Here is a 25,771-nt window from a genome sequence, read left to right as displayed (position 1 = left end):
CGGATCCATCATGGCTATATAAGACCTAATACAACCGGATCCGTTCATGACGGATGCATGCGGTTTTATTTTTGTAACTAAACCGTTTTTGCAGATCCATAACGGATCCGCAAAAAACGCTAGTGTGAAAGTAGCCTAAGCTGTCTACAACTATTGTTATTAGGGTGGTCACCTTATATCACCCGGCTGACCTATCATTTCTGATATTGATTCATTGACTTGTTGGAATATATCAATTTACAATTACAAAAATGTATTACTAATTTCGGCTCTGATCTAAAGGACTCTGCCAGTCTAATCACTCTGTTACAACCTCAAGAATGGCGCTCTACATATAGATAAGCCACATTGTATGTGGCGGCCTTATATGGTAACATACTCTACACCATGAGAAAGGAATTGACTGTATAAGGGTACTTTCACACTTGCGGCAGAGAGATCCGGCAAGCAGTTCCGTCGTTCCAACTGATGGCATTAGTAAGACTGATCAGGATCCTTATCAGTCTTAAAAATGCCTGATCAGTCAAAAAAATGCATTGAAATGCCGGATCCGTCTTTCCGGTGTCATCCGGCAAAACGGATCCGGCATTTATTTTTTTCACCTTTTATTCAGTCTGCGCATGCGCAGACCGGAAGGACTGATCCGGCATTCCGGTATTCTATGGGAAAAAACACTCTTATGGGAAAAAATGCCGGATCCGGCATTCAGGCAAGTCTTCAGTTTTTTTCGCCGGAGATAAAACCGCAGCATGCTATGGTTTTATCTTTTGCCTGATCAGTCAAAACTACTGAACTGAAGACATCCTGATGCAAACTGAACGGATTACTCTCCATTCAGAATGCATGGGGATATGCCTGATCAGTTCTTTTCCGGTATAGAGCCCCTGTGACGGAACTCTATGCCGGAAAAGAAAAACGCAAGTGTGAAAGTACCCTTATCACGTACAGTATTTAACCCCTTAGGCACCGGGCTCATTTTCACCTTAAGGCCTCCTGCACACAACCGTGCAAAAAAAAACGGTTCCGCAAAAAAACCGGAATGTACTCCGTATGCATTCCGTTTCCGTATTTCCGTTCCGTTTAAAGATAGAACATGTCCTATTATTATTATTGCCCGCAAATCACGTTCCGTGGCTCCATTCAAGTCAATGGGTCCGCATAAAAATGGAACACATACGGAAATGCATCCGTATGTCTTCCGTTTCCGTTACGTTTTTTGCGGAACCATCTATTGAAAATTTTATGCCCAGCCCAATTTTATCTATGTAATTACTGTATACTGTATATGCCATACGGAAAAACGGAACAGAAACGGAAACACAACGGAAACAAAAAACGGAACAACGGATCCGTGAAAAACGGAACGCAAAACACAGAAAAAGCCATACGATCGTGTGCAGGAGGCCTAAGGACCAGGCTTTTTTTTGCAAATCTGACCAGTATCACTTTATGTGGTGATAACTTTAAAATGCTTTGACTTATCCAGGCCATTCTGAGATTGTTTTTTCATCACATATTGTACTTCATGACACTGGTAAAATGGAGTAAAAAAAAAACAACATTTCTATTTATAAAAAAATACCAAATTTGCCAAAAATTTGGAACAATTTGCAAATTTCCAAGTTTCAATTTCTATACTTCTATAATACATAGTAATACCTACAAAAATAGTTATTACTTTACATTCCCCATATGTCTACTTCATGTTTGGATTATTTTGGGAATGACATTTTATTTTTTGGGGATGTTATAAGGCTTAGAAGTTTAGAAGCAAATCTTGAAATTTTTCAGACATTTTCAAAAACCCACTTTTTAAGGACCAGTTCAGGTCTTAAGTCACTATGTGAGGCTTACATAATAGAAACCACCCAAAATGACCCCATTCTAGAAACTACACCCCTCAGGGTATTCAAAACTGATTTTACAAACTTTGTAAACCCTTTAGGTGTTCCACAAGAATTAATGGAAAATAGAGATACAATTTCAAAATTTCACTTCTTTGGAAGATTCTCCATTTTAATAATTTTTTGCCAGTTACAAAGCAAGGGTTAACAGCCAAACAAAATGCAATATTTATGGCCCTGATTCTGTAGTTTACAGAAACACCCCATATGTGGTCGTAAACTACTGTACGGGCACACGGCAGGGCACAGAAGGAAAGGAATGCCATACGGTTTTTTGAAGGCAGATTTTGCTGGACTGGTTTCTTGACACTATGTCCCATTTGAAGCCCCCCTGATGCACCCCTAGAGTAGAAACTCCAAAAAAGTTAACCCATTTTAGAAACTACACCCCTCAAGTTATTCAAAACTGATTTTACAAACTTTGTAAACCCTTTAGGTGTTCCACAAGAATTAATGGAAAATAGAGATACAATTTCAAAATGTAACTTTTTTGGCAGATTTTCCATGTCCCATTTGAAGCCCCCTGATGCACCCCTAGAGTAGAAACTCTAAAAAAAAGTGACCCCATTTTAGAAACTACGGGATAGGGTGGCAGTTTTGTTGGTACTAGTTTAGAGTACTTATGATTTTGGTTGCTCTATATTACACTATTTGTGAGGCACGGTAACAAGCAATAGCTGTTTTGGCACCGTTTTTTATTTTTTGTTATTTACAACATTCATCTGACAGATTAGATCATGAGGCATAGACCAGGTTGTCACGGACACGGCGATACCTAATACAGTCCTGATCAAAAGTTTAAAACCACTTGAAAGATGGCAAAAAATCATATTTAGCATGGCTGGATCTTAACAAGGTTCCAAGTAGAGCTTCAACATGCAACATTAAGAAATGGGAGTGAGACAAAACATTTTTTGAGCATTCAATTTAATGAAAACAACGAATAAACTGAAACAGGTTGTTTTTCAGCTGATCAAAAGTTTAGGACCACACCGCCAAAAAAAACGAAACCCCCAAAACAGAAATCCAACTTCCAAACAAGAACTTAGTAATGAGTAGCTCCGCCGTTATTGTTTATCACTTCAAAAATTTCGGCATGCTTGATGCAAGCGTTTCCATGAGGTGAGTGGGAACATTTCTCCAAGTGGTGAAGACGGCCGCACGAAGGCCATCTACTGTCTGGAACTGTTGTCCATTTTTGTAAACTTCCCTTGCCATCCATCCCCAAAGGTTCTCAATTAGATTTAGATTAGGGGAACACGCAGGATGGGCCAAAAGAGTGATGTTATTCTCCTGGAAGAAGTCCCTTGTCCTGCGGGCATTGTGTACTGTAGCGTTGTCCTGTTGAAAAACCCAGTCGTCAACACACAGACGAGGGCCCTCAATCATGAGGAATGCTCTCTGCAACATCTGGACATAGCCAGCGGCCGTTTGACGCCCCTGCACTTCCTGAAGCTCCATTGTTCCACTGAAGGAAAAAGCACCCCAGACCATTATGGCGCCCCCTCCACTGTGGCGCGTAGAAAACATCTCAGGTGGGATCTGCTTGTCATGCCAGTAAAATTGGAAACCATCAGGACCATCAAGGTTAAATTTTTTCTCATCAGAGAATAAAACTTTCTTCCACCTTTGAATGTCCCATGTTTGGTGCTCTCTTGCAAAGTCCAAACGAGCAGTTCTGTGGCATTCAAGGAGACGAGGTCTTTGAAGATGTTTTTTGTTTTTGAAGCTCATCAGTCTCAGATGCCATCTGATGGTTATGGGTCTACAGTCAGCACCAGTAAGGGCCATAATTTGGGTCGAGGATCGTCCAGTGTCTTGACGGACAGCCATTTGGATCCTCCGGCTCAGTGCTGATAAAAAAAATTTGGGTCTTCCACTTGACTTTTTGTTCCATAACCCTCAGGATCATTTAAGAAATTCCAAATGACTGTCTTACTGCGTCCCACCTCAGCAGCGATGGTGGGCTGTGAGAGACCCTGCTTATGCAGTTCAACAACCCGGCCACGTTCAAAAAGGGAGAGTTGTTTTGCCTTTGCCATCACAACGTGTCACTACCTGGCAGAAAATGACAATGAATCCACATCTTTGCACAGATTTGGCCTTTTAAAGGCATGTGGTCCTAAAATTTTGATCAGCTGAAAAACAGCCTGTTTCAGTTTATTCGTTGTTTTCATTAAATTGAATCCTCAAAAAATGTTTTGTCTCACTCCCATTTCTTCTTGTTGCATGTTGAAACTCAACTTGGAACCTTGTTAAGATCCAGCCATGCTAAATATGATTTTTTTTTTCATTTTTCAAGTGGTCTTAAACTTTTGATCAGGACTGTATGTATACTATTTTTTTTATTTATGTAAGTTTTACACAATTATTTCATTTTTGAAACAAAAACAAAAAAAAATCATGTTTTAGTGTCTCCATAGTCTGAGAGCCATAGTTTTTTCAGTTTTTGGGCAATTATCTTGGGTAGGGTATGATTTTTGTGGGATAAGATGACAGTTTGATTCAAACTATTTTGGGGTGCGTATGACTTTTTGATCACTTGCTATTACACTTTTTGTGATGTAAGGTGACCAAAAATGTCTTTTTTTACACCTTTTTTTTTTTTTTACGGTATTCACCTGAGGGGTTAGGTCATGTGATATTTTTATAGAGCAAGTTATTACGGACGCGGCGATTCCTAATATGTATACTTTTTTTTATTTATGTAAGTTTTACACTAGGATTTCATTTTTTAAACAAAAAAAATCATGTTTTAGTGTTTCCATAGTCTGTGAGCCATAGTTTTTTAATTTTTTGAGTGATTATCTTGGGTAGGGTATGATTATTGCGGGATGAGATGACGGTTTGATTGGCACTATTTTGGGGTGCGTATGACTTTTTCATCGCTTTCTATTACACTTTTTGTGATGTAAGGAGACAAAAAATGGCTTTTTTACACCGTTTTTTTTAATGGTATTCACCTGGGGGTTAGGGAATGTGATATTTTTATAGAGCAAGTTATTACGGACGCGGCAATACCTAATATGTATACTTTTTTATTTATTTATGTAAGTTTTACACAATTATTTCATTTTTGAAACAAAAAAAATCATGTTTTAGTGTTTCCATAGTCTGAGAGCCATAGTTTTTTCAGTTTTTAGGCGATTATCTTGGGTAGGGTATGATTTTTGCGGGATGAGATGACGGTTTGATTGGCACTATTTTGGGGTGTGTATGACTTTTTGATCGCTTGCTATTACACTTTTTGTGATGTAAGATGACAACAAAATGGCTTATTTTACACAGTTATTTTTTTTTCTTACGGTATTCACCTGAGGGGTTAGGTCATGTTATATTTTTATAGAGCAGGTCGTTACGGACGTGGCAATATCTAATATGTATACTTTTTTTAGTGTCTCCATAGTCTGAGAGCCATAGTTTATTTTATGGGTGATTGTCTTAGGTAGGGGCTCATTTTTTGCAGGATGAGGTGACGATTAGATTGGTACTGGTCTGGGGTGCATACGCCCAAGGGTGGGATTCAAATTTTTAACAAAAGGTTCCCTACTCAACAGCGGACAGGCTGCGCCACGACACATGTTTACATATACATACACCATATATATTTAACACACATAAACACATACACATAAATACACCATATATACACTACACACACATACCACCGAACTTTAAAAAAGACTAAGGTGCTAAACTATGGAATCGAATTTTAACAACCGGATCTGGAGAACCTGAGGGAACTGGCTGAATCCCATGCCTGCACACACCTTTTTGATCGCTTGGCGTTGCACAGTTTCTTTTATTTTTTTGACGGTGTTCATCTGAGGGGTTAGGTCAGGTGATATTTGTATAGAGCCGGTCCTTACGGATGTGGAGATACCTAATATGTCTACTTTTTTTTATTTATTTAAGTATTACACAATAAATATATTATTCTGAGAGCCATAGTTTTTTTATTTTTTGGGTGATTTTCCTAGGTAGGGTCTCATTTTTTGCAGGATAAGATGACTGATTGGTATGATTTTTGGGTGCGTATGACTTTTTTTATCACTTGTGGGACTTCACGTTTTCAGGGTTTGATCCCCGTTTCAGTTCAGTACAATACATTATGTATTGTACTGAATTAAACTGTCAGTGTCTTACACAGTAAGACGCTGACAGTTGCCTAGGAGACCCAGCCTGCCAGCTGGATCTCCTGGGCTTCCATAGTTGGCAGGCTCCGATGCCTGTGTAAGGCATCGGGGCTGCCATGGCAACCATCGCCCCCCTGCCAGCGCAGCGCTGACCGCAGGCACGTGAAAGGGTTAATCCGCCGGCATCATCGCATACAGCTATGCCGGCGGATGCAGCAGGGGCTCGGCTATCAGTAACAGCCGGGCCCGTGCTGTGGATCGGGCGGGTGCAGCTCCTGCACCCGCCCGATCCCATCACATACATGCACGTGAGGATGCGGCAAGAAGCATGTACATGTACGTGACAATGCGTGAAGGGGTTAACCATTGGGGTGTCCACATTGTTAAACAGCTAAAAAAGTCTATTATGCATTGATTCCCAAATTAGGGTGCATAAGCTATCTAATATTACTGTTATTGGGGTTTCCACTTTGTTTAACCCTTTTATGACCAAGGGTCATTGATGCCCCCATGTCCACGTCTAATTTTGCAAATCTGACATGTGTCACTTTATGTGGTAATAACTTTGGAACACTTTTACCATTATAAGATAGTTTTTTCGTGACACACTGTACTTCAATGTAAATTACAGCTAACACTCTCTGATGATAGCCACTGCCATCAATGCATAGGAACAGGCTGCAGGGGGACAATGGGGGCAATCTGAGGCACAATGGCAGCATCTGGGGGCATATGGGGAGCAGTGAAGATATCAGGGGCATGGGGGCACAGTGGGGGTCATTGCTAATTTCAGGCTGTGATCTCCAGCGTAGAGATCACAGCCTGAAACCGGCATTTTTACAAAGTGCCGCGCTCCGATTAGTTAGTCTGCATAAACTAACCAATCGGAGCAAACGTCGGCAAGGGACCACTCTGATTGGTCCCTTGCCTGCATTACTAGACTGTATGCTGTCCGTGACAGGGGCGTTTTGCAGAGCTTGGATTAAAGAGCTGCCATGATGACGTCTATACACGTGCTAGCTGTACGGGGTATGTGCAAATAGCACATATATAGCCAAATGGCAGTCGGGAAGGGGTTAATAGATAAGCAATTCCATTATGCCTTGATTCTCAAATTGTGGTGAATAAGCTGTCTAATACTACTGTTATTGGGGTGTCCACCTTGTTAAATAGGTAAGCAATTCTATTAGGTCTTGATTCTCAAATTGGGGTGAATAAGCTATTTTTATTATTATTGGGGTGCCCACCTTGTTGCATAGATAAGCAATTCCATTAGGCCTTGATTCTCAAATTAGAGTGAATAAGCTGTCTAAGGGCTCATTCACACAACCGTATCAATGAGTCCGCCTCTGTTCCACAATTATGCGGAATGGGTGTGTACCAATTAGTTTCAATGGGCCCACAAAAGATGCGGACAGCACACAGTGTGCTGTCCGCATCCGTAGTTCCGTTCCAACAAAGAGGTCCCAGGGCCTCCAAAGGAATGTGCAGTGGCAAAAATGTGAGCAGAAGTAGCAGCAGAAGAAGGGGGATGGGGGGCTGTAGCAGCAGCCACAGCAACAGGCCACAGTTGCCACTATCATCCAAAGGTAGTGTTTTGAAAACCAATCCCACTGTCCTGGAATTGTTGACTCAGTCTTCAAAATCATCTGAACTGACATCAGACAACCACAGCCAGGAGTTTGTGGGTTCCTCTGAAAACAAACCTTACAGCATGACCCAGGAACAAGCTCTGTGCCCTCACCTGTCCTGAACCTGCCTCTTTCTTTTGCTGCTCCTTCTGCCAGGCAAGTGATATATTCCGCTGACTCTGCTCTGGTTTTCAGCGAGGAATATATTATTGAGGACAATCAGCAGCTACTGCCCAGCCCAGATTTATAGGAGAGGTCCACTGCTTTCTCCTGTAGGCGTGCAAGTAGCGATGATGTCATGTGGGAGCAGGTGCTGCGAGTAGTCAGTGACATTGCCATGATACTGGTGAGGGTGACATAAGTGACGAGCATACAGTAGTGAAGATGTAGCCGATTGCACATGGGAGCCGGGTGCAGAGGGGGCTTCATCATCATCATGGGGTAAAGGCGGAAGCTTGCCCGTGAGACAGTGGCAGGGTCGCAGTGTGCAGCTGAGCGAGCAGGGTGCAAGCGTGGCTGTGAGCTAGTAGGGTAGCAGCAGTGTGAGATCAGGAGCCATACAACCCCTTCTCCAGCAGTCAAGGCTCACCTCAGCAGAAGGTAGCTGTGTTTCCTACACATCCTTCCCATCGTCCACTGGTTCTGATGCTCCTCCTCATCGTCACGCGTTTTCGCCAGCAATTGCTCACAGAGGAGATTGCAAAAAGACTACAGTATGCATGCACTCATCCAACAGAAGTTAAATGTGTTCCTGGCCAAGTTGCTGGTACTACAGTCCCTACCGACATATGGAGCAGTAACTATGGTCAAGGACAATATACTATATGCCCTTTACGGCCCATTGAGTAAATGTGGTTCCTGTCCAGACACACCAGCAACTTGGCCAGGTGATGGCAATGCTGCCTCCACAGTCTCATTCTGTGATTCTGGTGCCAATGTCCTCCTCCACCTTGTTCTCAGCCTCCACTGTCGGCACAGTTCAGAGTCGTCCTCCAGCATACCACCTATGCAAGGCACGGCACTGTCACACCGTTCTGCACCTGGCCAACTTAAGCGAACTGAGTCGCACCGAGGAGGAACTGCTCCGCATCATCAACCAAGTAATCAAATTCTGGCTGTTTCCTCGCTAACTGAAGATCGGAACCATGGTTGCCCATCCTCACAAAGTTCTGACCGGGAGGACCCTTTGCGCTCACGCTCCAATGACATGACTGCTGGAAGGAGGAGGGGAATTGGAACCAGGAGCAGCACTATCTCCATCAGCAGCAACTTAAGTCTTGAGTCTCGAATGAGCACTTTTCGTCACCCGCCTACTGAAGAAACCACCCAGCTGCAGTTGGAAATGAAGGACAACCTGAACCAGCAGGTAGTGGCATACTTGGACTGCAACTTGTCACCCCAGATCTAAGATCCCCTGGACATCTGGGCAAGCTTTCCTGCACGGCCAATAGTGTGGAATCAGAGCCGGTGTTTAGTGCGGCAGGGGCATGGTTACCCCAAAGAGAACACAAAATGTAGAGAGATTAACTTTTATAAAGAGGAATCAGGCATGGATCAGTCAGGATTTCCACAAACCGGTGCCAAAAGCATCAGACTAGATCATTCTGGCACTAATGCTCTGACTGCAGTAAGCTGCCACACTAGAATATTGTGAAAAATGGCCCATTACTTCTGGCCATGTGCTTTAGCCACTATTTTTATGTTGCAACCCGCTGATGCCACACACCTGCTGCCTCTGCTGCCACCTTCTCCTACTGCCATCATCTTGTGCTGTTACTGCCACTGCTGTTGCCCCCCACCTCCCCACTCTGTGACTGGGCCACTATGTTGACTCTTCTAGCTGTTGCCACCCTCACCACTCTTTGACAGGGCCACTAGTGTCCCTGTTTGGCCTTGTTTACATCACCATTTATTTTACGCTTCTTCTGACCTGTCAGAAACATAGAAACATAGAAACATAGAATGTGTCGGCAGATAAGAACCATTTGGCCCATCTAGTCTGCCCAATATATCTGAATCCTATGAATAGTCCCTGGCCCTATCTTATATGAAGGATAGCCTTATGCCTATCCCATGCATGCTTAAACTCCTTCACTGTATTTGCAGCTACCACTTCTGCAGGAAGGCTATTCCATGCATCCACTACTCTCTCAGTAAAGTAATACTTTCTTATATTACTTTTAAACCTTTGCCCCTCTAATTTAAAACTGTGTCCTCTTGTGGTAGTTTTTCTTCTTTTAAATATGCTCTCCTCCTTTACCGAGTTGATTCCCTTTATGTATTTTAAAGTTTCTATCATATCCCCTCTGTCTCTTCTTTCTTCCAAGCTATACATATTAAGGTCCTTTAACCTTTCCTGGTAAGTTTTATCCTGCAATCCATGTACTAGTTTAGTAGCTCTTCTCTGAACTCTCTCTAGAGTATCTATATCCTTCTGGAGATATGGCCTCTAGTACTGCGCACAATACTCCAAGTGAGGTCTCACCAGTGTTCTGTACAGCGGCATAAGCACTTCACTCTTTCTACTGCTTATACCTCTCCCTATACATCCAAGCATTCTGCTGGCATTTCGTGCTGCCCTATTACATTGTCTTCCCACCTTTAAGTCTTCTGAAATAATTACTCCTAAATCCCTTTCCTCAGATACTGAGGTCAGGACTGTGTCAAATATTCTATATTCTGCCCTTGGGTTTTTACGCCCCAGGTGCATTATCTTGCACTTATCCACATTAAATTTCAGTTGCCAGAGTTCTGACCATTCTTCTAGTTTTCCTAAATCCTTTTCCATTTGGCGTTTCCCTCCAGGAACATCAACCCTGTTACATATCTTTGTGTCATCAGCAAAAAGACAAACCTTACCATCGAGGCCTTTTGCAATATCACTTATGAAGATATTGAACAAAATTGGTCCCAGTACAGATCCCTGTGGAACCCCACTGGTAACATGACCTTGTTTTGAATGTTCTCCGTTGACTACAACCCTCTGCTGTCTGTCACTCAGCCACTGCCTAATCCACTCAACAATATGGGAGTCCATGCTCAATGACTGCAGTTTATTGATAAGTCTTCTATGTGGGACAGTGTCAAAAGCCTTACTAAAATCTAGATATGCGATGTCTACTGCACCTCCACCGTCTATTATTTTAGTCACCCAGTCAAAAAAATCTATAAAGATTTGTTTGACATGATCTCCCTGAAGTAAACCCATGTTGTTTTTCATCTTGCAATCCATGGTATTTTAGATGTTCCACAATCCTATCCTTTAATAGGGTTTCCATTAATTTGCCTACTATTGATGTCAGACTCACTGGTCTATAGTTGCTCGATTCCTCCCTACTACCTTTCTTGTGAATGGGCACGACATTTGCCAATTTCCAATCTTCCGGGACGACTCCTGTTACTAATGATTGGTTAAATAAATCTGTTAACGGTTTTGCCAGCTCACCACTAAGCTCTTTTAATAATTTTGGGTGTATCTCATCAGGCCCCTGTGACTTATTTGTCTTCACTTTAGACAGAAAACTTAGAACATCTTCCTCTGTAAAGACACATGCATCAAACGATTTATTAGTCATCCTTTCTAGTGGAGGTCCTTCTCCTTTTTCTTTTGTAAAAACTGAACAGAAGTATTCATTAAGGCAGTCGGCTAGCCCTTTATTCTCTTCTACATACCTTCCGTCCTTTGTTTTTAATTTAGTTATTCCTTGTTTTAATTTCCTGTTTTCATTTATATATCTGAAGAATGTCTTTATCCCCTTTTTTCATAGACTGAGCTAGTTTTTCTTCTGCCTGCGCTTTAGAAGTTCTTATAACTTGCTTGGCCTCTTTCTGCCTAATCTTGTAGATTTCCTTATCTTCATTGCTCTGGGGTTTTTTATAATTACAAAATGCTAGCTTTTTATTTTTAATGATTTGGGCCACTTCTGCTGAGTACCACAGTGGTCTCTTCCTTTTTTTGCTTTTACTGACAAGTCTAATGCAATTTTCTGTTGCCTTCAATAATGCACCTTTTAAGTAGTCCCATTTCTCCTGGACTCCATGTAATCCGTTCCAGTCTGATAAGGACTCATTTATGACTAATTTCATTTTTGAAAAGTCAGTTTTTCTAAAATCTAAAACTTTTGTTTTTGTGTGGTGGGACTCTTTCACAGTTCTTATATTAAACCACACTGACTGGTGATCACTAGATCCCAAGGTTTCGCCTACAATGACACCATATACCGAATCCCCATTTGTGAATACCAAATCCAAAATGGCCTCCCTCCGGGTTGGCTCCTCAACCACTTGTTGTAGAGATAACCCCAGTAGGGAATTTAGAATATCTGTACTCCTGGTAGAACTTGCTATTTTGGTTTTCCAGTTTATATCTGGAAGATTGAAATCTCCCATAATGATAACTTCTCCTTTCATTGTCATTTTAGCTATTTCTTCAACTAGTAGATCATCTAGTTCTTTAACTTGACCAGGTGGTCTATATATCACACCTACACGAGTTACTGCATGGTTAGCAAACTGCAACGTAACCCAAACTGACTCTATGTTGGCCTCACCAACTTGTATTAGGTTAGATTTAATGCTATCTTTTACATACAGGGCCACTCCTCCTCCTTTCTTGCCTTCTCTGTCTCTTCTGTATAAAGAGTACCCTGGTATGGTTATGTCCCAGTCATTTCTTTCATTAAACCATGTCTCCGTAACAGCCACTAAATCTACATTCTCAGATGCCATTATTGACGCAAGTTCATTGATTTTTCTACCTAAACTGCGAGCATTTGTAGACAGGACTCTGAACTTATCATTTCTTAACCTCTGTGCTTCTGACCTGTTCTGCCATTGTTTCGGGGGGCAATTGGACTCTTTTATTTTCACTCTTTTGCCCCCCCCCCCCCTTCCTAGTTTAAATACTCTTTCACAAATTCTTGGAGTATTTAAACTAGGAAGGGGGGGCAAAAGAGTGAAAATAAAAGAGTCCAATTGCCCCCCGAAACAATGCCAGAACAGGTCAGAAGCACAGAGGTTAAGAAATGATAAGCTCAGAGTCCTGAACCGAAAAATGAAAAACACAACAGATCCTGTCTTTGGGGCATCCATAATAAAACTCCTGTGAACAGGGCATACATAGCAGAGCTGGAGAGGGTTCAGAGGAGGGCAACTAAAGTAATAACTGGACTACAGTACCCTGAAAGATTATCAAAATTAGAGTTATTCATTTTAGAAAAAAGATCATTGAGGGGAGATCTAATAACTATGTATAAATATATCAGGGGTCAGTACAGAGATCTCTCCCATCATCTATTTATCACCAGGACTGTGACTGTGATGAGGGAACAGCCACTGCTCTTGAGGAAAGAAGGTTTTTACACAAACATAGAAGAGGATTCTTTACGGTAAGAGCAGTGAGACTATGGAACTCTCTGCCTGAGGAGGTGGTGATGGTGAGTTCACTAAAAGAGTTCAAGAGGGGCCTGGATGTATTTCTGGAGTGTAATAATATTACAGGATATAGCTACTAGAGATGGGTCGTTGATCCAGGGAGTTATTCTGATTACCTGATTGGAGTCGGGAAGGAATTTTCCCCCCTTAAGTGGGGAAAATTAGCTTCTACCTCACAGTTTTTTTTTTTGTCTTCCTCTGGATCAACTTACAGGATAACAGGCCAAACTGGATGGACAGATGTCTTTTTTCGGCCTTATAAACCATGTTACTATGTTAGTGTTCTGTCATTGATTTCCATCAGTGATTTCGAGCCAAAACTAGGTGCGGCTCTAAATACAGAACAATTGCAGATCTTTCACTGATGGAAAACGCTGACCGAACACTGATGTGTGAATGAGGCATTAGCCCTACAAGGCATTGTACAATGCTTAACCGCTTAGTGACCATCCATACACCTTTTTACAGCAGTCACTAAGGGGACACATGCTTGGCGACGCCTTTTTATCGTGGTAAAGTCTAAGTAATGCAAGGGTCTCCTGTGAAGCGTAGAGAGCCACGCTCCTGCTCTTATAGCCTGGACTGGCAGGAGTGGGATGTTTAACCCCTTACATGCTGCAGTCAATCGTGCCCGCCTCATGTAAGTGGATACAGAGAGAACGGACTCCTTCTGTATCCCATTAGAACCCTGCAAATGAGATTGGGGCTGCCGATGTCAGTAAAGGCAGGCCAAGACCTACTGTAGGCCTGCCTCTAGAGTTTTCCAGCAGGCTGCGCCCCTCTGACACAGCCTGCTGGTTAATGTCAATGTATCACTGACATTAACAATACAATTAAAGATGTTTTAAACGGCTCTGAACCCGGACATACCTACATTTTCACCCAGGCATCCCCATTTCATGCTCCGATGCTCTCCTTTGCCCTGGCTGAATCGCGCAGGGCAAAGGCTTTTTATGGAGATCCGGTGACGTAGGGACTGCTAGCCAGAGGCTTCAAGCCTAGCAGTGAGCCCGGTGACGTAACCGACACTAATGGGCCAGCTTTAGCGCTGCCCCAGCCTGTAAAATGGCTAGGGCAGCACTAAAGCCTGCCCATCAGAGCTGGTGACGTCACCGAAGACACTGCTGGGCTGAAGCCTCCGCCTAGCAATGTGAAAAAATAAACAAACGGATCCGTCCAGACTTACAATGTAAGTCAATGGGGACGGATCTGTTTGAAGTTGACACAATATGGTGCAATTTCAAACGGATCCGTCCCTCATTGACTTTCAATGTAAAGTCTGGACGGATCCGTCTGAATAACTTTCACACTTAGAATTTTTTCTGAACTATAATGCAGACGGATCCGTTCTGAACGGATCCCAACGTCTGCATTATAGGAGCGGATCCGTCTGTGCAGACGCCAGACGGATCCGCTCTGAACACAAGTGTGAAAGTAGCCTTAAAAATACCCTTTTTTCCACTGAAAAAACGCTTTTCAACGGAAACATTGCAAAAATAAAATATCCATCACATGTTTAGTATTGCTGCATCCGTAACAACCCCCACTACGCAAATATCATGTAAATTATACCATACTGTGAATACCATAAAAAATACAAAAAATAAATAAAAATTTAATAATTGCTGCTTTGTGCTTAGTCACCACCATCACAAAAAAATCAAGCCCTCACACAGCTCTGTAGAAAGAAAAATCTAAAAGTTATGGGTCTTGGGATGCGATGATGCAAAAAGATTTTCTTCTTCTTAAAAAAAGGGTTTTTATTGATCAAAAGTAGTTAAACGTATAAATAAAATATACACTCACCTAAAGAATTATTAGGAACACCATACTAATACAGTGTTGGACCCCCTTTTGCCTTCAAAACTGCCTTAATTCTACGTGGCATTGATTCAACAAGGTGCTGATAGCATTCTTTAGAAATGTTGGCCCATATTGATAGGATAGCATCTTGCAGTTGATGGAGATTTGAGGGATGCACATCCAGGGCACGAAGCTCCCGTTCCACCACATCCCAAAGATGCTCTATTGGGTTGAGATCTGGTGACTGTGGGGGCCATTTTAGTACAGTGAACTCATTGTCATGTTCAAGAAACCAATTTGAAATGATTCGAGCTTTGTGACATTGTGCATTATCCTGCTGGAAGTAGCCATCAGAGGATGGATACATGTTCTCATTCTGGTTACGCCAAATTCGGACTCTACCATTTGAATGTCTCAACAGAAATCGAGACTCATCAGACCAGGCAACATTTTTCCAGTCTTCAATAGTCCAATTTTGGTGAGCTCGTGCAAATTGTAGCCTCTTTTTCCTATTTGTAGTGGAGATGAGTGGTACCCGGTGGGGTCTTCTGCTGTTGTAGCCCATCCGCCTCAAGGTTGTGCGTGTTGTGGCTTCACAAATGCTTTGCTGCATACCTCAGTTGTAACGAGTGGTTATTTCAGTCAACGTTGCTCTTCTATCAGCTTCAATCAGTCGGCCCATTCTCCTCTGACCTCTAGCATCCACAAGGCATTTTTGCCCACAGGACTGCCGCATACTGGATGTTTTTCCCTTTTCACACCATTCTTTGTAAACCCTAGAAATGGTTGTGCGTGAAAATACCAGTAACTGAGCAGAATGTGAAATACTCAGACCAGTCCGTCTGGCACCAACAACCATGCCACGCTCAAAATGGCTTAAATCACCTTTCTTTCCCATTCTGACATTCAGTTTGGAGTTCAGGAGATTGTCTTGACCAGGACCACACCCCTAAATGCATTGAAGCAACTGCCATGTGATTGGTTGACTAGATAATTGCATTAATGAGAAATAGAACAGGTGTTCCTAATAATTCTTTAGGTGAGTGTATATCTCTTTGGTACTGCTGTAATCGTACTGACCGAGAGAATAAAGTTATAATGTTATTTATGCAGAAAAATGAACACCGCAAAATTTAGAACATAAAAAACTCAGTGGCTGTTTTTTCCCATCTCCCTCCCAGAAAGAGTTAATAAAAGTTAATTAGTAGATTATGTGTACCCCAAAATGGCGCCATTAAAAGCTACAACTTGTCCTGCGAAAAACAAGCCCTCATACGGCTACATAGACAGAAAAATAACATTAATATAAGGTTATAGCTTTTGGAAGGCAACAATGAAAAAATTAACAAAAAAAGCACTTGGTCAGTAAAGCTCAAAACAGGCTGGTCACTAAGGGGTTAACAGTGATGTTAATGGTGACAGGTAGAGGTGATCGAACCTGCCTTTTGGCAGGTTCGAGTTCGGGCTTTAAGTGAATTACGTAATGGATTCCGTTGAATCCATAACGTAATTCAATGCCGGCATGCCAAATGGAATGCCTTTAGAGGCATTCCGTTTTGCATTCCATCAAAATAAAAGTGTATGGCCAGCAGAACGGAACCCTCAGGGCTGGCTATACACTTGTATTATGCGGCATGCTGTCAGTGAATTATGTGATGGATTCTGTAAGAACAGAATCCATTACGTAATTCACTTAAAGGGAACCGGTCATCAACTTTATGCTGACCTCACTGAGGACAGCATAAAATAGTGACAGAAATGCTGATTTCAGCGGTGTGTCACTCATGAGCTAAAAGTAAGTGGTTGCTGAGAACTAGCATCATAATCATTGCAGCACAGGCCTAGAAAAGAGTAAAATCTACCTGAGAAGAGTCACGTTGATTCATAATCTCCCGCACCTTCACCCATCTATTGATGATTGGCAGTTTTCTCCTAGAGAGAAAGGGATAAAACTAGGTAGAAGACTGTCAATCATCAGCAGGTGGGCAGGGACAGCAAGAATTCATGAATAACCATGACTCTTCTCAGGTGGCTGTGACTCTTTTCCAGGCCCAGTCTGCAATGTTGGTTCTCGGAAAACACTTACTTTTAACTTTTAAATGACAGACCGCTGAAATCAACTCACCTGTCTCTACTTTATGCTGCCATTAGTATGGGCAGCAAAAAGTTGATGACAGGTTCCCTTTAAACTCCGAACTCGAACCTGCCAAAAGGCAGGTGCGCTCAATTCTAGTGACAGGCTACCTTTAACTCTTTCGCTGGGCAAATATGGTGCAGCGGGTGTCATGGCCGGCAGGTCTCTGCTGTTTCAAACTGCAGAGACCTGCAGCTAATTAAAACCTTTAGATGCCACGATCAAGTGAGATCACATCATCTAAAGAGTCAAAAACCCGTAAGCGCAAGCTTGTTACCGGCATCCTCTGTGGCCTATGAGGATGCCAGTAATTAACACTGAAGACGCTGAGGGCATTCAAGCCGCAATTCTTATTTTGGCCACCAGGTGGCAGGCCAACATAAGAAATGAGCAATAGTCAGTAATAAATGGATTTTAAAAATCCATGATTGTTCAAAATTAAAAACAAAAAAAATTATATTGTACGTTCAAATACGAGCTTCAAAATCATTACAAAAAAGTTAAAAAATATATATATAAACAATTATATATAAGTATAAAAGTTTAAATCACCCCCCTTGCCATATAAAAAAAAAAATAAAAAACAAATATAAACATCATGGGTATCACCACAACTGAAAACACCCATACTATTAAAATATAAATATATTTTTCCAATATGGCGAAAAAAGGGTCAAAATGGCCAATTTGCCATTTTTTCATTGCTTCTTCACACACACTCAAAAATGGTATCAATAAAAACTACAGATTGTCCCAGGGGTCAGAATATGGAGATGTAAAAAAATAATATTTTTCAAAGTTTACATTTATTTTTACACTATTTAACCCCTTCAGGACCCTGCCATTTTTCACCTTAAGGACCAGGTGTTTTTTGGGAAATTTTACATGTGTCACTTTATGTGGTAATAACTTTGGAACGCTTTTACTTATCCAAGCCATTCTGAGACTGTTTTCTCGTGACACATTGTACTTCATGATAGTGGTAAATTTCAGTCAATATTTTTCATTTTTATTTAACCTCCTCAGGACCGCCGTACGCAGGATTGCGTCTTTGCGGCGGCCCTGTTCTTCTGGGTGGACGCGCCGGCGCGTCCTCTCGCGAGACGCGAGATTTCCTGTGAACGCGCGCACACAGGCGCGCGCGCTCACAGGAACGGAAGGTAAGAGAGTTGATCTCCAGCCTGCCAGCGGCGATCGTTCGCTGGCAGGCTGGAGATGTGGTTTTTTTTAACCCCTAACAGGTATATTAGAAGCTGTTTTGATAACAGCGTCTAATATACCTGCTACCTGGTCCTCTGGTGGTCCCCTTTGTTTGGATCGACCACCAGAGGACACAGGTAGCTCAGTAAAGTAGCACCAAGCACCACTACACTACACCCCCCCCCCCCGTCACTTATTAACCCCTTATTAGCCCCTGATCACCCCATATAGACTCCCTGATCACCCCCCTGTCATTGATTACCCCCCTGTCATTGATCAACCCCCTGTAAAGCTCCATTCAGACGTCCGCATGATTTTTACGGATCCACTGATAGATGGATCGGATCCGCAAAACGCATCCGGACGTCTGAATGAAGCCTTACACGGGCGTGATCAATGACTGTGGTGATCACCCCATATAGACTCCCTGATCACCCCCCTGTCATTGATTACCCCCCTGTAAAGCTCCATTCAGATGTCCGCATGATTTTTACGGATGCACTGATAGATGGATCGGATCCGCAAAACGCATCCGGACGTCTGAATGAAGCCTTACACGGGCGTGATCAATGACTGTGGTGATCACCCCATATAGACTCCCTGATCACCCCCCTGTCATTGATTACCCCCCTGTAAAGCTCCATTCAGATGTCCGCATGATTTTTACGGATGCACTGATAGAAGGATCGGATCCGCAAAACGCATCCGGACGTCTGAATGAAGCCTTACAGGGGCGTTATCAATGACTGTGGTGATCACCCCATATAGACTCCCTGATCCCCTTCCTGTCATTGATTACCCCCCTGTCATTGATTACCCCCCTGTAAAGCTCCATTCAGACGTCCGCATGATTTTTACGGATCCACTGATAGATGGATCGGATCCGCAAAACGCATCCGGACGTCTGAATGAAGCCTTACACGGGCGTGATTAATGACTGTGGTGATCACCCCATATAGACTCCCTGATCACCCCCCTGTCATTGATTACCCCCCTGTAAAGCTCCATTCAGATGTCCGCATGATTTTTACGGATGCACTGATAGATGGATCGGATCCGCAAAACGCATCCGGACGTCTGAATGAAGCCTTACAGGGGCATGATCAATGACTGTGGTTATCACCCCATATAGACTCCCTGATCACCCCCCTGTCATTGATTACCCCCCTGTAAAGCTCCATTCAGATGTCCGCATGATTTTTACGGATGCACTGATAGATGGATCGGATCCGCAAAACGCATCCGGACGTCTGAATGAAGCCTTACAGGGGCATGATCAATGACTGTGGTTATCACCCCATATAGACTCCCTGATCACCCCCCTGTCATTGATTACCCCCCTGTAAAGCTCCATTCAGATGTCCGCATGATTTTTACGGATGCACTGATAGATGGATCGGATCCGCAAAACGCATCCGGACGTCTGAATGAAGCCTTACAGGGGCATGATCAATGACTGTGGTTATCACCCCATATAGACTCCCTGATCATCCCCCTGTCATTGATTACCCCCCTGTAAAGCTCCATTCAGATGTCCGCATGATTTTTACGGATCCACTGATAGATGGATCGGATCCGCAAAACGCATCCGGACGTCTGAATAAAGCCTTACAGGGGCATGATCAATGACTGTGGTGATCACCCCATATAGACTCCCTGATCACCCCCCTGTCATTGATCACCCCCCCTGTCATTGATTACCCCCCTGTAAAGCTCCATTCAGATGTCCGCATGATTTTTACGGATGCACTGATAGATGGATCGGATCCGCAAAACGCATACGGACGTCTGAATGAAGCCTTACAGGGGCATGATCAATGACTGTGGTTATCACCCCATATAGACTCCCTGATCACCCCCCCTGTCATTGATTACCCCCCTGTAAAGCTCCATTCAGATGTCCGCATGATTTTTACGGATGCAGTGATAGATGGATCGGATCCGCAAAACGCATACGGACGTCTGAATGAAGCCTTACACGGGCGTGATCAATGACTGTGGTTATCACCCCATATAGACTCCCTGATCACCCCCCTGTCATTGATCACCCCCCTGTCATTGATCACCCCCCTGTCATTGATCACCCCCCTGTCATTGATCACCCCTCTGTAAGGCTCCATTCAGACATTTTTTTGGCCCAAGTTAGCGGAATTATTTATTTTTTTTCTTACAAAGTCTCATATTCCACTAACTTGTGTCAAAAAATAAAATCTCACATGAACTCACCATACCCCTCACGGAATCCAAATGCGTAAAATTTTTTAGACATTTATATTCCAGACTTCTTCTCACGCTTTAGGGCCCCTAGAATGCCAGGGCAGTATAAATACCCCACATGTGACCCCATTTCGGAAAGAAGACACCCCCAGGTATTCCGTGAGGGGCATATTGAGTCCATGAAAGATTGAAATTTTTGTCCCAAGTTAGCGGAACGGGAGACTTTGTGAGAAAAAAATTCAAAATATCAATTTCCGCTAACTTGTGCCAAAAAAAAAATTTTTCTATGAACTCGCCATGCCCCTCATTGAATACCTTGGGGTGTCTTCTTTCCAAAATGGGGTCACATGTGGGGTATTTATACTGCCCTGGCATTCTAGGGGCCCCAAAGCGTGAGAAGAAGTCTGGTATCCAAATGTCTAAAAATGCCCTCCTAAAAGGAATTTGGGCCCCTTTGCGCATCTAGGCTGCAAAAAAGTGTCACACATCTGGTATCGCCGTACTCAGGAGAAGTTGGGGAATGTGTTTTGGGGTGTCATTTTACATATACCCATGCTGGGTGAGATAAATATCTTGGTCAAATGCCAACTTTGTATAAAAAAATGGGAAAAGTTGTCTTTTGCCAAGATATTTCTCTCACCCAGCAAGGGTATATGTAAAATGACACCCCAAAACACATTCCCCAACTTCTCCTGAATACGGCGATACCACATGTGTGACACTTTTTTGCAGCCTAGGTGGGCAAAGGGGCCCATATTCCAAAGAGCACCTTTAGGATTTCACAGGTCATTTACCTACTTACCACACATTAGGGCCCCTGGAAAATGCCAGGGCAGTATAACTACCCCACAAGTGACCCCATTTTGGAAAGAAGACACCCCAAGGTATTCCGTGAGGGGCATGGCGAGTTCCTAGAATTTTTTATTTTTTGTCACAAGTTAATGGAAAATGCTGATTTTTTTTTTTTTTTTTCATACAAAGTCTCATATTCCACTAACTTGTGACAAAAAATAAAAACTTCCATGAACTCACTATGCCCATCAGCGAATACCTTGGGGTCTCTTCTTTCCAAAATGGGGTCACTTGTGGGGTAGTTATACTGCCCTGGCATTCTAGGGGCCCAAATGTGTGGTAAGGAGTTTGAAATCAAATTCTGTAAAAAATGACCTGTGAAATCCGAAAGGTGCTCTTTGGAATATGGGCCCCTTTGCCCACCTAGGCTGCAAAAAAGTGTCACACATCTGGTATCTCCGTACTCAGGAGAAGTTGGGGAATGTGTTTTGGGGTGTCATCTTACATATACCCATGCTGGGTGAGAGAAATATCTTGGCAAAAAACAACTTTTCCCATTTTTTTTATACAAAGTTGGCATTTGACCAAGATATTTATCTCACCCAGCATGGGTATATGTAAAAAGACACCCCAAAACACATTCCTCAACTTCTCCTGAATACAGAGATACCAGATGTGTGACACTTTTTTGCAGCCTAGGTGGGCAAAGGGGCCCATATTCCAAAGAGCACCTTTCGGATTTCACAGGTCATTTTTTACAGAATTAGAATTTAAACTCCCTACCACACATTTGGGCCCCTAGAATGCCAGGGCAGTATAACTACCCCACAAGTGACCCAATTTTGGAAAGAAGAGACCCCAAGGTATTCGCTGATGGGCATAGTGAGTTCATGGAAGTTTTTATTTTTTGTCACAAGTTAGTGGAATATGAGACTTTGTATGAAAAAAAATAAAAATAAAAAATCATCATTTTCCACTAACTTGTGACAAAAAATAAAAAATTCTAGGAACTTGCCATGCCCCTCACGGAATACCTTGGGGTGTCTTCTTTCCAAAATGGGGTCACTTGTGGGGTAGTTATACTGCCCTGGCATTCTAGGGGCCCAAATGTGTGGTAAGGAGTTTGAAATCAAATTCTGTAAAAAATGACCTGTGAAATCCGAAAGGTGCTCTTTGGAATATGGGCCCCTTTGCTCAACTAGGCTGCAAAAAAGTGTCACACATCTGGTATCTCCGTACTCAGGAGAAGTTGGGGAATGTGTTTTGGGGTGTCATTTTACATATACCCATGCTGGGTGAGAGAAATATCTTGGCAAAAGACAACTTTTCCCATTTTTTTATACAAAGTTGGCATTTGACCAAGATATTTATCTCACCCAGCATGGGTATATGTAAAAAGACACCCCAAAACACATTCCTCAACTTCTCCTGAATACAGAGATACCAGATGTGTGACACTTTTTTGCAGCCTAGGTGGGCAAAGGGGCCCATATTCCAAAGAGCACCTTTCGGATTTCACTCGTCATTTTTTACAGAATTTGATTTCAAACTCCTTACCACACATTTGGGCCCCTAGAATGCCAGGGCAGTATAACTACCCCACAAGTGACCCCATTTTGGAAAGAAGAGACCCCAAGGTATTCGCTGATGGGCATAGTGAGTTCATAGAACTTTTTATTTTTTGTCACAAGTTAGTGGAATATGAGACTTTGTAAGAAAAGAAAAAAAAAAAATCATCATTTTCTGCTAACTTGTGACAAAAAATAAAAAGTTCTATGAACTCACTATTCCCATCAGCGAATACCTTAGGGTGTGTACTTTCCGAAATGGGGTCATTTGTGGGGTATTTGTACTGTCTGGGCATTGTAGAACCTCAGGAAACATGACAGGTGCTCAGAAAGTCAGAGCTGCTTCAAAAAGCGGAAATTCACATTTTTGTACCATAGTTTGTAAACGCTATAACTTTTACCCAAACCATTTTTTTTTTTTACCCAAACATTTTTTTTTTATCAAAGACATGTAGAACAATAAATTTAGAGCAAAATTTCTATATGGATCTCGTTTTTTTTCCAAAACTTTACAACTGAAAGTGAAAAATGTCATTTTTTTGCAAAGAAATCGTTAAATTTCGATTAATAACAAAAAAAGTAAAAATGTCAGCAGCAATGAAATACCACCAAATGAAAGCTCTATTAGTGAGAAGAAAAGGAGGTAAAATTCATTTGGGTGGTAAGTTGCATGACCGAGCAATAAACGGTGAAAGTAGTGTAGGTCAGAAGTGTAAAAAGTGGCCTGGTCTTTCAGGGTGTTTAAGCACTGGGGGCTGAGGTGGTTAAAGAAATACCAAATTTACAAAAAAACAAATTAAATTCGCAACTTTCCAAATTTCTATTTCTCTGCCTTTAAAACAGATAGTGATAACTCATGTAATAGTTATTACTTTACATTTCCCATACGTCTACTTTATGTTTGGATCATTTTGTGAATGCCATTTTATTTTTTGAGGACGTTAGAAGGCTTAGAAGTTTAGAAGCAAATCTTGAAATTTTTCTGAAAATTTCCAAAACCCACTTTTTAAGGACCAGTTCAGGTCTGAAGTCACTTTGTGAGGCTTACATAATAGAAACTGATAGGTTCTATTTCAGTCCAAAACCTATTTTTATATAAGTTTATATTACATCATGTTCCATACATTAATTACATAAGCATGGACACGTAATGGGTCAAAGTCCATATGACTAAGAGGTTCTTCTCGTATATATGGATAGCCTTGGACTCTGGCAAAGAGATAAGATAAAGGTGTAGCTGGCTAAAAACATGTGTTACTGTTTAACATAAAGATCACGTCATTGAATACTATAAATATGTGTCATAAGGATAATAAAATTCAGAGTCATTTTGAAATTACACAGCACTGTGTCATATCTCATTATCACTCTCTCTGGCCAGATAAAGGATCAAATCAAGCTGAATACCGAGGTCTTGTACCTGGGGTACACATTTGGGGGGAAGATAAGAATAATTCCTTACAATTTGGGGGCTTTCGTCCGGAATTGGGAAGGTCATCCCTGATGTTTGGTAAGAAGAGACACTAATTTTTGTCCTTTAGGCCATTCCAGGGGCACTGACCACGTCTCGATTCAAGTAAGTACATAAGGGACCCTTAGATAGACTTCGAAGTACTGTGTCAGGGATACAGTAAGCATAAACTCAGGGAGTTTTTGCCTTAGGATTCAGGGAATCCGGTAATAAGACAAGTGCACTTCAGGGGGGCTCCGGGAGCCCCGTAAAAAAATCTGTTCCGGGAATAGAAAGGATTCTGGGAATCCAGTAACCAGGAAAGTGCACTTCAGTGGGCTCAGGGAGTCCCGTAAAAGATCTGTTTAGGAAACAGAAGGTCTAACAGCTTGATTTGATTCTTAATAAGATAATTGTAGAAGTTTTTGCATGATAACTTGTTTGATAATTGTAGAAGTTTTGCATGATAACTTGTTTTGTCTAATAGTTATATAAGGGGAAGTGACAGGCTGGGTCGTAAGTGTACAGCTGTCGTCCCAAGACTAACATTCTGTGTTTTGAATTATTTTTGTAAGAAAATAAGTTTTAATAATGGGTAGTCAAAAAAAAATCTAAGATAGAATACCCTAAACCAGAATCAGGAGAAACATGTAAACAATATGTTGCCCGAGTCAGTCCTACACAGTATTACCTTGTTAACCCATGGGTAGATAAATTGGCAGAGTGGACAGAGGCAATGGAAGTGGTAGACCCCTTTCCCAGGGAAGGAGACAATAGCATATATCACATGGACATGGTCAAGGGTCTATGCTTAGGCGACACTGCCGCCTGGCCGTATTTTGAACCTGACCCTTCATGGAATATCGATTATATGCAGAAAGGGGGAGAACAATGGTTAGAGATAGCTCCCCACTGGTATGACCCCAACATGTGCAAGACAAAAGGTTTACAAAGATTAAAAGACGATAGAAAACTACATGAGATACAGACTATAAAGGAAAATGATAAAAAACATCAGATGTATCCCCCACCTTCATATATACATAAAATTAACTGTTCAGCGCCCCTACCACCCCCTCACGCACCCCTCCCTCTCTACCCGTCTTTACAGCAATATAAAAATGATGAAGAAGAGGATTTAATAGCAGCCAGTCACATAATAGCAGGTAAACAACCCACACCCCCAACTGTATCAAGATATAACTTAAGAAAGAAGGAAAAAGAGGAAAAGGATAGTGAGACCAGGGGACCTGAGACATCCATGCCTTTTTTGACGGTTGGTAATCAACTAATAAAAAAGGCTTTGGACATAGATGACCTTAATAAAATTATTAAACACTGCCCCAAGCCTACTATGGCTCCGTCTGGCACAGTGGCTTATTTAAAGAAAGCCTGTAAAGGGAGGAATTTCACCCAAGAAGACCTTAGACTCATAATTGACGGAATAGTGGGTTCCCACAGTTCATGGGATTGGAAAAAGGTAATAACAGTATCAGAAATAGA

At 42.1% G+C, this 25,771-nt stretch overlaps 1 protein-coding gene across 1 annotated transcript in view; it reads right to left on the bottom strand.

Moving 5' to 3' along the window:
* QPCT (glutaminyl-peptide cyclotransferase) overlaps window positions 1-25,771 on the bottom strand; it is a 624,483-nt gene that overhangs the window by 486,484 nt on the left and 112,228 nt on the right. The gene's annotated exons all lie outside the window — the stretch shown is intronic.

Source organism: Bufo bufo, chromosome 4, assembly GCF_905171765.1.
Source record: "Bufo bufo chromosome 4, aBufBuf1.1, whole genome shotgun sequence".
Classification (NCBI taxonomy): domain Eukaryota; kingdom Metazoa; phylum Chordata; class Amphibia; order Anura; family Bufonidae; genus Bufo; species Bufo bufo.
This window is presented reverse-complemented; position numbering and strand designations above follow the sequence as displayed.